The 16,929-nt window shown below is 50.3% G+C and overlaps 1 long non-coding RNA gene across 1 annotated transcript; it reads right to left on the reverse strand.

The window, feature by feature from the left end:
• Positions 1-9,914: 9,914 nt before the first annotated feature.
• LOC142930092 (uncharacterized) lies at positions 9,915-16,737 on the reverse strand. The gene is made up of 3 exons (XR_012946056.1): positions 16,442-16,737; positions 13,021-13,131; positions 9,915-12,399 (listed from the first exon to the last, which is right to left on the reverse strand). It is a non-coding gene; the product is annotated as an uncharacterized LOC142930092 (long non-coding RNA).
• Positions 16,738-16,929: the final 192 nt, after the last annotated feature.

Here is a 16,929-nt window from a genome sequence, read left to right on the forward strand (position 1 = left end):
TGTGTAATGTGTATGTGTAATCTGTGTATATGGATTCTGTACGTGTAATGTGTGTATGTAATGTGTGTATGTAATGTGTGTGCAATGTGTATGTGTAATCTGTGTATATGGATTCTGTACGTGTAATCTGTATGTGTAATGTGTGTATGTAATGTGTGTGTGTAATCTGTATGTGTAATCTGTGTATATGTATTCTGTACGTGTAATCTGTGTATGTAATGTGTGTGTGTAATGTGTATGTGTAATCTGTGTATATGTATTCTGTACGTGTAATCTGTGTGTGTAATGTGTGTGTGTAATCTGTGTGTGTAATCTGTGTATATGCATTCTGTACGTGTAATCTGTGTGTGTCATCTGTATGTGTAATCTGTGTATATGGATTCTGTACGTGTAATCTGTGTATGTAATCTGTATGTGTAATCTGTGTATGTAATGTGTGTGTGTGTAATCTGTATGTGTAATCTGTGTATATGGATTCTGTACGTATAATCAGTGTATGTAATCTGTGTGTGTAATGTGTATGTGCAATCTGTGTGTGTAATCTGTGTATATGGATTCTGTACGTGTAATCTGTGTATGTAATGTGTGTGTCATCTGTTTGTCTAATCAATATGTGTCATCTGTGTGTGTGTAATCTGGAGTGTAATCTTTGTACGTATGTGTGTGTAGTCTGTGTGTGTACTCTGTACGTGTAGTCTGTGTGTGTGTAATCTGTACTTGTAACGTGTATGTGTAAGCCGTGTAATGTGTGTAATCTGTGTGTATGCAATGTGTGTGTGTAATCTGTATTTGTAATGTTTGTGTGTAATATGTGCAAGTAATCTGTGTGTGTGTACAATCTGTAGTGTTAACGTGTGTGTGTAATCTGTTCGTGGAATCCGTGTGTGTGTAATCTGTGTGTGTGTGTAATGTGCCCGTGGGGAGCAGTAGTGTCGCGGTTACAGGCTATACGTGGGATCTTTGTGTGTAACCTGTGTAATATGTTTGTAAATGTGTGTGCAATGTGTTTGTGTAATCCGTGTTTGTATAATGTGTTTGTGGGGGTGTGTGCGGTTTATGACTGTGCGATATCTTGAAACCAAGGTTGGTGCCAAAGAGCACAAGTCACGCACAGGTGACTGACTACGATGATGAGTTCAGCGGGGAGACAAAGGTGACTGGGTGTGGTCCCAGCCACACCACGCCAAATGGGGGCTCGCTGACAGCGGTCGTCTCGACGGCCTGCACAGCTGCATAGCAGCAAGTTTGTTGAACTTCTTTCGTGCCCAATGTAGCCACCCGTGCTCATCGCGGGTGCAGGCGCGGACCCAACAAGCTAAACACAAAACGCAGCTCTAAAGAAGTGAGTTTTGTCAATCTAGATGGCGATTTTAAAGTGCACAGCTCCCAGCTGATTCCTTTTTTGGGAAGGAAGAGGCGTTCCAGACGGCCGCAGAAAGCGTGTCCGCAAGCGCCACGCGATGCGGTGACCGCCGCCGTCGTCTGTGTGAGATGGCAGCAGCCGGAAGCCACCGCCACCGCCGCCGCCGCCGCGAGGATGGCCACTGGAGTCGACGTGGGAGGGGAGGGGGGGTGGGCACTTTGGCCGATCGGACATCATCAGTGTGAGGGACCGCCACACCATGTGAAACCACTGTTGGGTTTGTGACAACAGCACGATGATGATGATGATGTTGGGGGGAGTTTTCAGTTTTCACGTTCGGCGGGGGGGGGGGGTGCGCACTGAAGGCCCCCAGTGGCTCGCGGTGGCCTTAGCACACGAAGAACACTCGCTGGCTTCATTCTCCTTGACGAGATGATGCAGGCTGCAGAGCGATGCTGCGGGCAGCAGGTGGCAGTGCGGTCACGGTGCTACCGAGGCCACGCGGTGGCCTTCCCTCTGCGTCTGTGTCCCTGTGTTTCAGCACTTGCGCCAACAGTGGGCTACGGGATATTTGTCTTCGTGTACACGCGTGAGTGTGTGTCTGTGTGTATGTATGTCCGTGTGTCTCATCGTGGTCGTATAACCTGGTGCGGTGGGTAAAATAAGCGCCACTGGGGAGACAAAGGCGGCCGAGTGTGGTGCTGGCCACACACCCCCTCGTGTGACGTCCCGGCCTGCGTAGGTGCTCGCTCACAGCACTTTCCCCAGCAGTATGCTAAGGCTACACGGGGGATCTTTGTCTTTATAGCGATAAACATGCCGCGCTACGAACCCAGTGACCCGAGTTCGATTCCCGCTCACGGCCAACACGTTTTGTCCGGGGAACTCGCGGTTTTCTCTGCCGTGTGTACACCACTCACTATCCCCAGTTGGACGTTCCACTGTAAGGACTGCAGAGCTTGGACAATTGTTGGCGAGCAACTCTGGGCCTTCCTTTCCCGCTTGCCTGTGGATTTTCTCGAACCCCTGAATCACCCTCCTCCCTGCCGCGTTGCGCGCCACGTGAAAGTCTCGGCCGGGCGAAATTTTCCCTCGCCGCTTTCTAATCGTCGCTCCCTTGCCCGCGCCCAGACCGACCGGGCCTCCTGGACGTGGGCCCCGTGGAGCGGATGCAGGAGCGCGTGCTGCAGGCGCTCGACCTGCAGCTGAGGCGCAGCCACCCCAAGAGCGCCTTCCTCTTCCCCAAGCTGCTGCAGAAGCTCTCCGACCTGCGCCAGCTGGTGGCCGAGCACGCCCAGATGGTGCACGACATTCGGCGCACGGAGGCCGACACGGCCATGCCGCCCCTGCTGCATGAGATCTTCAAGGACATGTACTGAGGCACCCCCCTTGGGTGGGGGGAGCCCCCTCGGCTGTACCCGCCCCACCCCCGCATTCTACCCCCCTAGACACACAACCCCCACCCCCGCTGCCCCTCGGTGGAAGGCTTTGACCTTCGGAAACTGAACTCTCTGAAAGTAAACACAACGGGTGGCGTGAGTGTGGGGGGGGGGGCGAGCGGGGAGGGAGGTGGACGTCTAAACAGTGGCCCCCACCACCGCCACCACCACACAGCCACCACCGGAGGAGGGGGTTGTGGGAGGTCCCCACCCCCCAACTGCCACTGAGCGGGGCAATGGCTGTGGTCCGGGAAGTCGCAAACTCTGTTCGTGAGCCTGCGTTTGCCACCAACGAAGAATACGTTATGATGCTGTTGCTGCTGCTGCTGATGATAATGGTGGTGATGACGATGGTGATGGCTGGTGATGGCAATGGTTATAGTATTGATGCTGCTGACAATGGTGAAGATGGTGATGATGCTGCTGATGACAATGGTGATGATGGCATCGGGGGTGGTGATGATGGCGATGTTTGATGGTAACGTTTTTAGAGTGGTGATTGGTGATGGACGTGGTATTGATGATGATGATGTTGCTTGTTGATGAGAGGAAGATGATATTGATGACGACGATGGGGATGATGACAGGACACGTGATCTCACGCGATGCCATCTCCAGACACCTACGACCACATCACCTGGAGTGCGCCAGAAGCGAGGAGAGATTTTACGTTGAGCCTGCCCAGTGGTGCTGGCGTCAGACAGACATTGTGGGGGCTGCCTCGACCTTCGTCGACTCGCACGGTGTCTCGATTTGAACCGACGCTCGCCCGTGTCACGTTGGGCATGCACGCACACGTGTACACACACGTGTACAGGATCTCGATCTTAATGCGAACCAGCATCGCGCGTCTCATGCATCACGCCATGGCTTCGTTTGGCAATCACCGTGAATTGGGGGCGGAGGGGCGGACGAGATGGAGGGAGCGTGGGGCGGAGGGGCGGACGAGATGGGCAAAGCGGCGCCCGAGACGGAAGAGCAGGAACAGGAACCTTCGACTCGAGGCCCACGGCCACAACTGGACGGCTTCCCCTTTCACTTTCTTCTCTGCCCGGTTCCGCTTTATGTTGGGGGCGGGGTGGGTGGGTGGGTGGGTGGGTTCAGCCACCAGCGCCGTCATGAAGGACGCGTAAACATTGACCCCCCCCCCCCCCCGCGGCATCGTGGTAAAAATAATCCGGGCAACGCGACAGAGTGAAGAACGGCCAGTTCCATGTGACATCCGGGGGGGGGGGGGGGGGGGGGGGGGGGGGGGGGGGCGGAGGGTGACACGGGGGACAGCGGCTTGGCTACCGAGGGGTGGGCGGAACCATCGCCACAAATGGAACTCTTCAGGGACACTACCGGCTATGGATGTAAACGCATCTCCTCTGTACCGGGGGTGCTTGGGGCGGGGGGTTGCCACCTCCGAGTTCACAAAAACCGGGACGTATCGTGTGCAAGAGGATATCGCACACGGCCACGCAGGTGCACCCATTATTCTGGAGTTGTTGATGCCTCATTACTTATCGGAGCTTCCGTTGTTGCTCTCGCTCGATGTCTGTTCGGAACGCTGCTCGGCGGGCTTGGGAGTCCGGGGTTCCACGGCGTTGGGCGAAAACCGTCGGAGTGGCAAAGCCTGCCCGATAATAATCCCGTACGATTCAACTCTCTTTGTCCCACGTTGAAATAATCCTGTCAGCTGCGTTGCGAAAACGAGACTGACGCGACGAGGCGAAGTGGATGCGGCGTGGCCGAAATGACTCCCAACGATTGGTGGGAAATGGTGCACCGCGTGCATCATCATCACCACCATAATCACCGTCATCACCACCGCCATCACCATCACCACCATCACCACCGCCATCACCACCATCACCACCGCCATCATCATCACCACCACCATCACCACCAAGGCGACCACCACTATCACCACCATCACTATCACCACCATCACTACCACAACCATCACTACCATCACCACCACCACTACCACGACGGTTCTCATCAAACTGACAGAAGCGGGGGTAGGGGGTGTGGGGGGGGCTCGGCTCTCCCAGGAGGACGTCAGAGCTGCCTCTTCAATAACGAGAGGTCGATCTTGGGGGGAAACCCCGGGACAGGTGGCAACCCTAAGCACAGTCCCTGCGTGCGTTCACCTCGCCATCTCCGCACGCCGAGATTCGGGAGGAGGTTGCGGATGTGGGACTCTAGAGTCGAGATTTATCATCTCAGGGAGGGAGGGAGGGGGGTGAGAGTCTGCCTCCTTCGTTTCGTGTCGTCTCGGTTGCGTCGTTTTGTCCGATTGTTGGTGTCGTTTGTTCCGTCTGCGTTGATGTCGTTCCGTCTGCGTTGGTGGTGTCGTTTGTTCCGTCTGCGTTGGTGGTGTCGTTTGTTCCGTCTGCGTTGGTGGTGTCGTTCCGTCTGCGTTGGTGTCGTTCTGTCTGCGTTGGCGGTGTCGTTTGTTCCGTCTGCGTTGGTGGTGTCGTTTGTTCCGTCTGCGTTGGTGGTGTCGTTCCGTCTGCGTTGGTGGTGTCGTTTGTTCCGTCTGCGTTGGCGGTGGTGTTCCGTCTGCGTTGGCGGTGTTGTTCCGTCTGCGTTGGTGTCGTTCTGTCTGCGTTGGCGGTGTCGTTCGTTCCGTCTGCGTTGGTGGTGTCGTTTGTTCCGTCTGCGTTGGCGGTGTCGTTTCTTCCGTCTGCGTTGGTGGTGTTGTTCGTTCCGTCTGCGTTGGCGGTGTTGTTCCGTCTGCGTTGGTGGTGTCGTTTGTTCCGTCTGCGTTGGCGGTGTTGTTTGTTCCGTCTGCGTTGGTGGTGTCGTTCCGTCTGCGTTGGTGGTGTCGTTCCGTCTGCGTTGGTGGTGTCGTTCCGTCTGCGTTGGTGGTGTCGTTCTGTCTGCGTTGGTGGTGTCGTTTGTTCCGTCTGCGTTGGTGGTGTCGTTCTGTCTGCGTTGGTAGTGTTGTTCTGTCTGCGTTGGGAGTGTTGTTCCGTCTGCGTTGGCGGTGTCATTCTGTCTGCGTTGGTGGTGTCGTTCTGTCTGCGTTGGCGGTGTCGTTCCGTCTCGTGATTCCCGAGCCGATTGTCCGGCAACTCTGCGGGTGCCTCCGCGTGCCGGGTTAAAAGTAATGAGAAGAATCGACACTCGTTCGCGGGCGCGAAAATACTCTATGCAATGTACCTGGAGCCAAAAACTAATTGATGTAAATAATCGATCATTAATCGATGAATAATCGCTACCCCCGTATTCTCCGGAGTATAAGACACGATCCGGAAAGTAAGACGCCACTCCGGGTGTCTTCCCTGTGTAAATTAACACCGTACACAGCTACCGGAGCATAAGACGCACTCCCAAACGTTTGTTTTAACGTAGCGTGACGGGGGGCAGGGGGGGGGGTTATTGAGTGCGTCTAACAATCCATAGATTATTCTCATTGTCTATCGCTGGGCTCTTGGGGGGCGGGGGGAAGGAAGGGGGGGGGGTGATGCTGTGAAGGAGCGAGGTGTAGACTTGTGCACCACACACACGTCCCGTGTATTTGTACATATCGCAGCGAGACCAGGTGCTGTTGATGATGACGGGAACAATGGAGCAATGCAAGGAACTAAAAGAGGAGGTGGGGATGATTGACGACCTTGGGTGGTGGCCTCGGTTACTTTCACCGGTGATGGTGGGCGGGTGAGTGGGCAAGTGAGTGGGTGGGTGAATGGGTGGGCGAGTGGGTGGGTCAATGGGTGGGCGAGTGGGTGAGCGGGTGGCCGAGTGGGCGAGCGGGTGGCCGAGTGGGTGAGCGGGTGGGTGAGCGAGTGGGCGAGTGGGCGAGCGGGTGGGCGATTGGGTGAGTGGGTGGGTGGGTCAATGGGTGGGCGAGTGGGTGGGTGAGTGTGTGGGCGAGTGGGTGGGTCAATGGGTAGGCGAGTGGGTGGGTCAATGGGTGGGCGAGTGGGTGGGTCAATGGGTGGGTGAGTGGGTGAGTGGGTGAGTGAGTGGGCGAGTGAGTGGCTGAGTGGTTGGCCGAGTGGGTGGGCGAGTGGGGGGCCGAGTGGGGGGCCGAGTTGGTGGGCGAGTGGGTGGGCGAGTGGATGGGCGAGTGGGTGGGCGAGTGGGTGGGTCAATGGGTGGGCGAGTGGGTGGGTCAATGGGTGGACGAGTGGGTGAGCGGGTGATCGGGCGGGTGAGCGGACGGGTGAGCGAGTGAGCGAGCGAGTGAGCGAGCGAGCGAGCGAGTGGGCGGGCGAGTGTGCAGGCGAGTGGGTGGGCGAGTGGGTGAGTTTGCGGGCAAGTGTGTGGGCGAGTTGGGCGGGCGAGTGGGTGGGTGAGTGTGCAGGTAAGTGGGTGAGTATGCGATCGAGTGGGTGAGTCGGGCGGGCGAGTGGGTGGGCGAGTGGGTGAGTCTGCGGGCGAGTGGGTGAGTGTGTGGGTGAGTTGGGTGGGCGAGTGGGCGAGTCTGTGGGCGAGTGTGTGGTCGAGTGGGTGGGCGAGTGAGTGAGTGGGTGGGTGAGTGTGCGGGGAAGTGGGTGAGTGGGTGGGCGAGTGGGCAAGTGTGTGGTTGAGTTGGGCGGGCGAGTGGGTGAGTGTGCGGGCGAGTGGGTGAGTGTGCGGGTGAGCGAGTGGGTGAGTGTGCGGGCGAGTGGGTGGGTGGGTGAGTGCTTGAGCGGGTGAGTGGGTGGGCGAGTGGGTGAGTGTGTGGGTGAGTTGGGTGGGCGAGTGGGTGGGCGAGTGGGCGAGTCTGTGGGCGAGTGTGTGGTCGAGTGGGTGGGCGAGTGAGTGAGTGGGTGGGTGAGTGTGCGGGCGAGTGGGTGAGTGTGCGGGTGAGCGAGTGGGTAAGTGTGCAGGCGAGTGGGTGGGTGAGTGCTTGAGCGGGTGAGTGGGTGGGTGGGTGAGTGGCAAAATAGGGAGCGGTTAGTGGTAGCGGTTAGCTCCGCACTGCGCCACGAACCCTGGCGACCTGATGTTCGACTCCCGCTCACGACCAACATCGGCAATGATTATCTGAACCCATCCTGGGCCTCCCCTAGGTCGACTCGGCCTCAAGTGCGTCCATTGACATGGTGCGTTGTGTCAGCATCACTACTGGGGGAGACAAAGGCGGTCGGGCGTGGATCGAGTGGATTGGATAGAGAGATATTGCGTGGTTGAATATTATCCATAACACACGGACTCCTCTACTTACGAATATATGTGAATTACGAACTTTCAGAGATATGAACAAACCTGTCCGTGTGTCCAGTTGCCTGTTCGGACCGAGAGTCGTGAGTTCAACCGCCATGCAATAGATGGCGGTAGTGACATCTACAGAACATGAAGAACCGAACATGAAGAACCAGTGGCATCTACATCCACAGAACATGAAGAACCAGTGGCATCTACATCTGTAGAACCAGTGGCATCTACATCTGCAGAAGATGAAAAACCAGTGGCATCTACATCTGTAGAACATGAAGAACTAGCGGCATCTACATTTGCAGAACGTGAAGAACCAGTGGCATCTACATCTGTAGAACATTAAGAACTAGTGGCATCTACATCTGCAGAACGTGAAAAACCAGTGGCATCTACATCTAAATGAGATTATATAACTTTTAATGCCATTCCCGGGTTAAGTGTACACGCCATACAACATGTTTGGAATCGACAGGAGTAAAGTTGGACTTACGAACGAATCGACATACGAACAGACATATGGAACCCAACTAGTTCCTAAGTAGAGGAGTCTCTGTAGATTTTGTTGGGTTACATCGTGTGAATATAAATGTGTCGTTAAACCCACCACCACCCGACACAGCCAATTAGTAAGGTGTGTCACGTAAACAAAACGTGGCCAATTCGTTACCAGTACAGCACACAGCGGTTGTGTGTTGGAGAGTAAACCCACTGCAGCATTTACAATATGAGCCCCGTGACGTTCCGCCTGTAATTACAACTCAGCATCATCAGGCGGACAGCCACAGAGCTGTGGATAAATCCTCCTCCTGCCCGGTTCTTGAATAGCGGGACATGACGTGAGATCATTACTTGTGAATCAGTGTTGCGAAGGCCAGGGCGCGGGGGTGGGCGGGGGTGGTGTTTAATGTTTGCGTAAAAATTACAATGCTTCGCGCGTGTGTGGGGTTCTAGTAGGAAGGAGGAGATGATGAGACGTCAGCCAGCCGGAGGGGCGGCATTGCCGGCCGGGAATGTGAGTGCCGTAGGCTTTGCATAGACCGACCAGTAGCAAAACTAAATAATTTTTTCAGTACTCTTTGGTTCTATTCGGTAAAGTCACGTAAAAAAACAACAACAAAAAAATTCACGACGTTTCGGCCACAACACAAGTGGCCTTCATCAGGTGAAGGGAGCAGACTGTCTAGAGGACAGCGCTGGAGTGAAACAGAGCCAAGCTCAGACCGCGACCTTTAAGCAGTGTGAGAGGGAGCAGAGCGCCTTGACAAAGGAATTAGCATAAAAAATAGCATTTAATTGGAGGACTTAGCATGATGAACGATGTACAGGGGGGGAGCAAGTGTCGACCGCACTTGCTGGCCGACACGTCGCGGCATTTTTTATTTATTATTTTGATTATTATTTTTTGTTGATTTTTTTTACGTGACTTTACCGAATAGAACCAAAGAGTATGGATCCTTGCAGTCACGAAAGCTTCAAATCTAGAATTATTTTTTCAGTGTTATTGTATACCAGATAAGCGCCCTGGCTCTCACAAAGCAGATGGCTCGACGAAGTGGCTGCTGATATCATCGCACATCAATGTATTGCAGCACAAATAATACTCTAAACCCCACGATGTTGATTCTAAAACGTGGAGGGGGAAAGCTGGAGAAGCCGGAGACGAACAAATCCACACGACCGCGGGGAGAGAGACGCCGCAAACTACAAATATACAGCAGGGTTCAAGGTGGGGATCGAACCCACGGCATCCTGCCTACCAGGCGAGGTAGTTAACATCTCCTAGCAACCGTGGCAGCAAGCGCGGAGGCACGAGGTGCACCCCCTCCCCCCGTTGGTGGCCAAAGCTACGAGCTGCCCCCCCCCCCCCTGACAACCACCATGGTATTTGATTTCAACAACGGCATCAAAGAACAACAAAAAAGTTATTGACAACGCAGTTCACGTAATTTTTTTAAAAAATGAAAATGAGTCCATTTACGTTCCACGTTTTATTTAAATTCAGTTAAGAGCAGTAACGTGATGTTACAAAGAGGTAACTAGGACTACGGAGCTGTGGTGGCTGCATTTTGTGAAGATGGAGCGCCTCCTACAGCATTAAATGTTTGCGACCGTGAGCGTACGGATGATGTGATTAGGGCAAGAGGAGCCGCGATGTCTCATAGCCTCTGGGGTGCGACCGTGCGAGACAAATCAAATATTGGGGCCTCACCTTGCCGCACCCCCTGAGCTGATAATGTAGTCACTACGTCACTGATAATGTGGTTACTACGTCACTGATAATGTAGTTACTACGTCACTGATAATGTAGTCACTACACCACTGATAATGTAGTTACTACGTCACTGATAATGTAGTCACTACGTCACTGATAATGTAGTCACTACGTCACTGATAATGTAGTCACTACGTCACTGATAATGTAGTTACTACGTCACTGATAATGTGGTTACTACGTCACTGATAATGTAGTTACTACGTCACTGATAATGTAGTCACTACACCACTGATAATGTAGTTACTACACCACTGATAATGTAGTCACTATGCCACTGATAATGTAGTTACAACGTCACTGATAATATAGTTACTACGTCACTGATAATGTAGTTACTACACCACTGATAATGTAGTTACTATGCCACTGATAATGTAGTCACTACGTCACTGATAATGTAGTCACTACACCACTGATAATGTAGTTACTACGTCACTGATAATGTAGTTACTACACCACTGATAATGTAGTTACTACGTCACTGATAATGTAGTTACTACACCACTGATAATGTAGTCACTACACCATTGATAATGAAGTTATTACGTCACTGATAATGTAGTTACTACGTCACTGATAATGTAGTTACTACACCACTGATAATGTAGTCACTACACCATTGATAATGTAGTCACTACACCACTGATAATGAAGTTATTACGTCACTGATAATGTAGTTACTACGTCACTGATAATGTAGTTACTACACCACTGATAATGTAGTCACTACAGCACTGATAATGTAGTCACTACACCACTGATAATGTAGTTACTACGTCACTGATAATGTAGTCACTACACCACTGATAATGTAGTTACTACGTCACTGATAATGTAGTTACTACGTCACTGATAATGTAGTCACTACACCACTGATAATGTAGTTACTACACCACTGATAATGTAGTCACTACAGCACTGATAATGCACTGTGTAACAATGTTTTTTGTTCCTGGGTAGTAAGTGTTATTTCCTAATTGCTTATGCCTCAAAAGTAGAGAAGATGGAAATCATTATCCACAAACTTTGCTTTTGTGACCAGGACAGTGATATTTTGTAATTTACATATTTTCCAGAACATTCCAGAAAGATTCAGTGCTGAGTAAACTTGGAGTAACTTCTAGAACATTCTAGAACTTTCCAGTAATATAAATAGTAGTATAAATACAGGGGCCTTAAGCCCACCAGTTCATTTTAGTTCCAGCTGCCTAAGTGCATACATATCTGCATTTTTCCGAGATGGCATCAAGAGGCTGCAAGCATCCGGCAGACGCATTTTGCTCTGTCTGTGGCCAATTTATCAAGACAAGAGCGAAAAAGCACTCTGTGGAAGCATCTGCTAAGATGTGTGAGGACTACAAGCCATATTTCGACATGCCTGTCGAGGATCAAGACAAACCCTGGGCACCTTATTTCACCTGCGAGCAATTAAAAAAAAACTCTGCACGGTAAGATGGACAATTGTTGCTCGTAATTTTATGTTATGAAATTTGTAAAAAAAAAAGAATTGTAAAAGTTTTACATTTGAAAATGTTTTACAATTTTCAATGTTGTTGAAAAAATATAACATATGAAAAATGTTGCGAGAATCTTACAGTCATGGGTGAAATATATATATTTTTGTAAGATGGTACAGAGGGGAAAAGAGAGCCATAAAGTTCGCTATCCCAAGAATTTGGCAAGAACCCACTGACCACTGAAGCAACTGCTACTTCTGCATGGTGGACCCTTTCAAACGTATGACTGTCAAGAATGCACCTGCTATCACTTTCCTTCATCCATCGCCCCGGTGCCACAATGCCATGAGCTACCCGTACCCACTCATCCGGAGAGAGAGCAGCAAGTCAGAGAGCGAAGAAGACGTTGTAGATCCAGATGACAATTTCAGAGGTGGAGCTGAGGAGAGAAACCCATACTACCCCAACCAAAAAGACCTCAACGACTTGATCAGATATCTTGGTCTCACCAAGCCCAATACCAAGCTTTTGACGTCTAGGCTCAAGCAGTGGAACTTGTTGGATGAAAGTGTGCAAATCGCACATAATTTTCGACCTTGTGATTGCCCAGGGGTAGCGGTGCCGGCGACGACGGCGGAGGTGACAGTGATGACGATGATGGCGGTGATGGCGTTGATGTCGAAGTGCGGACGAGCTGCGATTCCGTCACCGGTAATCTGATGCCACCTGGCAGGGGATAAGAGAATCAGTTTAATTATTTAGTTTTCGTGTCTATTTAACTGTGGCATAATTATTTGTTGCCGCGTGTGATTTCAATGTCTGATATGCAACAAATATTGTGCCAAATATAACCAGAATTGTGCTGTTCAGGTTATGCATTGGGTGGCGTGTCGAGACGTGAAGCATCCATTTGGAAATATTTTCAGCGAGCAGTGCACATTTGTGACGGCGAACGACCCTCGGGATCGGACATGACAAAACTACTCCTGAGAATCTGTTATCCGATTGGTTGAGTAATGGAACCGGTAATCGGTAGGGAAATCAATCACTCAAATAAAACATATAATCAGATATCGCAGCTCTAGCGGTGAGTGGTGCAGGGTGTAGTGGTGGTGAGCGGTGCAGGGAGTGGTGGTGGTGAGTGGTGCAGGGTGTGGTGGTGAGCGGTGCAGGGTGTGGTGGCGATGGTGAGCGGTGCAGGGTGTGGTGGCGATGGTGAGCGGTGCAGGGTGTGGTGGTGAGTTGTGGTGAGTTGTGGGGAGTGGTGGTGAGTTGTGGGGAGTGGTGGTGAGTTGTGGGGAGTGGCGGTGAGTTGTAGGGAGTCGTGGCGAGTACGCCACCGCTCACCTCCCCGTGCGTGGGACCTCTCTCTGTGCCACGTTCCGCGTGCGAACCGCACAGCGAGCAGCACCGCCCCAACGAACGGGAGGAGGAGGAGCAGGAGGAACTGGAGGGATCCTAGGAGTGCGCGTGGGGGAGGGACATGGAGAAGAGAGCCAGCAGAGCGGCTTAGGACAGACATTACGGACTCGACTCCCCAGCGACTTATACCCCGGGATTCATTTTCTAAATGCTGCTAGGCTGGCTTGCAAGTAGGGACTATTGGTATAAGGCACTACCACTACAACACAAGGTATCCCTGGTCCACAATAATCCTATATTATTGTACCATGCAATCCTATCTTGGGTAGCGAAAACAAGTCGTTGCCTTATGGACAGACCCCCCCCCCCCACCATAGGAATGTGGAATTTCCACCGCTGGTTCTCAGCTGCAAACCACAGATGAGTACCTCTGTAACTCTCATTCGAGCCGGAAATCACTTTGCCTTTAAAAAATATATATTTGTATTATATTATTCCTACACGTGTTTACCGTGGAAAGCCTCACTATATCTTCCTTCCTTTGGAGGGTCCTGCCAAGTTTCCGCAGTAAGGGGGCAGTAATTGCTCTGCACAATGCCAATTGATTAACTCGACCGACTTTCAGACCTCATTCCATTCTCCTTCTCTCCCCCCTCCTCCGCTCCGAGCATAGATGGACTCGTCCGCCTCAACAACCGCTAGTCGCTGTCCGTGGTGCTAACGTTAAGACAAAAACGCCACTTTTTTCAAAAATAAATTCTTGCTGTGGTTTTCACACCTGATGATGATTGCTTGTGTTGCAATCGAAACGTCGTGAGAATGTTATTGTTTTATTTTATTATTTCCCTTCTACGTGACTTTACCGAAATAACCAAGAATATCTTCTTTGGTTCTTTCGGTAAAGTCACGTAGAATGAGAATAAAATAATAAATTGATAAAATAAAATAACACAATATTCTCACGACGTTTCGGCCACAACACAAGCGGCCTTCATCAGATGAAGGGGACGAGACTGTCTGGAGGACAGCGCTGGAGTGAGAAAGCCACGCTGAGATCACGACCTTTAAGCTGTGTGAGAAGAAACAAAGCGCCTTGACAAAGGAATTAGCATATAATTTAGCATTGAAATGGCTGAGTGATTAGCTTGTGACTGGTCACAGAAAAGGTTATGTTAAAGTTAAAGCATACACATCCGCAAAGGCACCCCTTGACAAAGGAATTAGCATAGGATTTAGCATTGCAATAGCTAAGTTAAAGTATACACATCCGCAAAGGCACTCCTTGACAAAGGAATTAGCATAGAATTTAGCATTGAAATAGCTGAGTGATTAGCTTGTAACTGGTCACAGAAATAGCTATGTTAAAGTCAGAGCATATACATTCACCGAGGCACCTAGTACAAATCAAACAGGAGAATTTAGCATTGAAATAACTAGGCGAATTTAGCATTGAAATAACTGAGTGATTAGCTTGTGACTGGTCACAGAAATGGCTATTTTGAAGTTAAGGCCTACACATCTGAGCTATTCACAGTAACTGGGTATACAATACAATATATAATGAATACTATATAGTGAACCAATAAAAAATACTAAAATATAAATTACCTCAATGTTATCAATAAACTCTATATTCTCCAATCAGCTAAGCTACCAACAATAAGTTGTTATATATCACAATGCTATATGGCGAAAAAATGGGTGGATTCTTACCCTCAACTTTAGCACCACGGATAGCTACGGGCCCCGTTCAGACGGACGAGTTCATCCATGGTCGGAACAGAGGAGGGAGAGAGAGACAGCTGCGAGGCGCTATTATACTCCATGTTGTAAACTATACCATTAACCGTGGTGTGAGAGGTATTAAGAGTCAATGCCAGCGAAAGAGCTGCGGTCTGAAGGTAATCGTAAAATACAATTAATTAAGAACGGAAATGGTTTAAAACATCTTTCCAATGGTTACTAAGCCAGAATCCATCTTCTCGGTTGAAATTGTCCCCCATTTTTCGCCATATAGCATTGTGATATATGACGACTTATTGTTGGTAGCTTAGCTGATTGGAGAATATAGAGTTTATTGATAACATTGAGGTAATTTATATTTTAGTATTTTTTATTGGTTCACTATATAGTATTCATTATATATTGTATTGTATACCCAGTTACTGTGAATAGCTCAGATGTGTAGGCCTTAACTTCAACATAGCCATTTCTGTGATCAGTCACAAGCTAATCACTCAGTTATTTCAAAGCTAAATTCGCCTAGTTATTTCAATGCTAAATTCTCCTGTTTGATTTGTACTAGGTGCCTCGGTGAATGTATATGCTCTGACTTTAACATAGCTATTTCTGTGACCAGTTACAAGCTAATCACTCAGCTATTTCAATGCTAAATTCTATGCTAATTCCTTTGTCAAGGAGTGCCTTTGTGGATGTGTATACTTTAACTTAGCTATTTCAATGCTAAATTCTATGCTAATTCCTTTGTCAAGGGGTGCCTTTGCGGATGTGTATGCTTTAACTTAACTATTTCAATGCTAAACTCTATGTTAATTCCTTTGTCAAGGGGTGCCTTTGCGGATGTGTATGCTTTAACTTTAACATAGCCTTTTCTGTGACCAGTCACAAGCTAATCACTCAGCCATTTCAATGCTAATTTTTATGCTAATTCCTTTGTCAAGGCGCTTTGTTTCTTCTCACACAGCTTAAAGGTCGTGATCTCAGCGTGGCTTTCTCACTCCAGCGCTGTCCTCCAGACAGTCTCGTCCCTTCACCTGATGAAGGCCGCTTGTGTTGTGGCCGAAACGTCGTGAGAATATTGTTATTTTATCAATTTATTATTTTATTCTCATTCTACGTGACTTTACCGAAAGAACCAAAGAAGATGAATCCTTGCAGTCACGAAAGCTTTATATCGAAACCAAGAATATGTTGTGGGTTTACTCTCCAACACGCTATTTGGTGTGTTTTGTTTACGTGACAAACCTTACTAATTGGATGTCGGGTGGTGGCGGGCTTAACGACAGATTTCTATTCACGCGATCCAATCCACAGTCCTCTACTATGGACAATATTGGTCGCGAAAGCCTACTCCGTTTCGTTAAACTTGAAAAGATCAGATTGTAGTCGTTTACGAACGATGCCCGAACGTGAAGCGAGTGGCGAGCCTGAGGCCTTGCGTACGAAGAGGCGGCTCCCCACACTCGGAGCGGCAGAGCAGCAGCAGCAGCGGCGGCTGGGCGCTGATCCACGCCGGGCCACAGAGCAGCGCCGCCAACCCCCCCCCCCCCCCCAGCCATGCGGGCAGCAGCAGCAGCAGCTGGCCCCCCCCCCAGCCATGCGGGCAGCAGCAGCAGCTGGGCCCCCGCGTTCGCCTGCAAACTGCTCACACGACGAGGCCATTCACCTGGGGTCGTCGCGATGAACGGTCGCGATTCGAATTGGTAATCGATTTCTCTCCACCCCCCCCCCTCCCCCGTTCACTCTCTCTACTTCGTATTTTATCTTCTATCGATCTCGCGTGCCCACTGTTGCTCGCTCCATCGGCATCAATGTCAGGTGAGATAAAACATTTTCGCGAGCCGTTGGCCCCAATCTTCCCCACGGTCGCGATTCGATTCATATAGTTGCAATCGATGTCTCTCGGTTAGTGTTAACGTGAGTCGATTATTAATCATGTGTCATTCTGTCTCCGTTTACAAACAAAACAATTGAAAAATAAACAGGAGACGTCTCATGGCGAACCCTCATCGATAGGACAGCCGCAGTTGGGAATTCAACCAAATAGCGCTGCGAACCTGAGTCGATCAGGGGGCGATGAGGACTCGATTCGTTGAGAATCGATTAATCGAGTGGTGGTCACGTGGGCGGCGCGGGGCGTGGCCTGTAAGCGCG

Source organism: Petromyzon marinus, chromosome 36 (genome assembly GCF_048934315.1).
Source record: "Petromyzon marinus isolate PM22_M1 ecotype Great Lakes invasive population chromosome 36, UKy_Petmar_22M1.pri1.0, whole genome shotgun sequence".
Classification (NCBI taxonomy): Eukaryota; Metazoa; Chordata; class Hyperoartia; order Petromyzontiformes; family Petromyzontidae; genus Petromyzon; species Petromyzon marinus.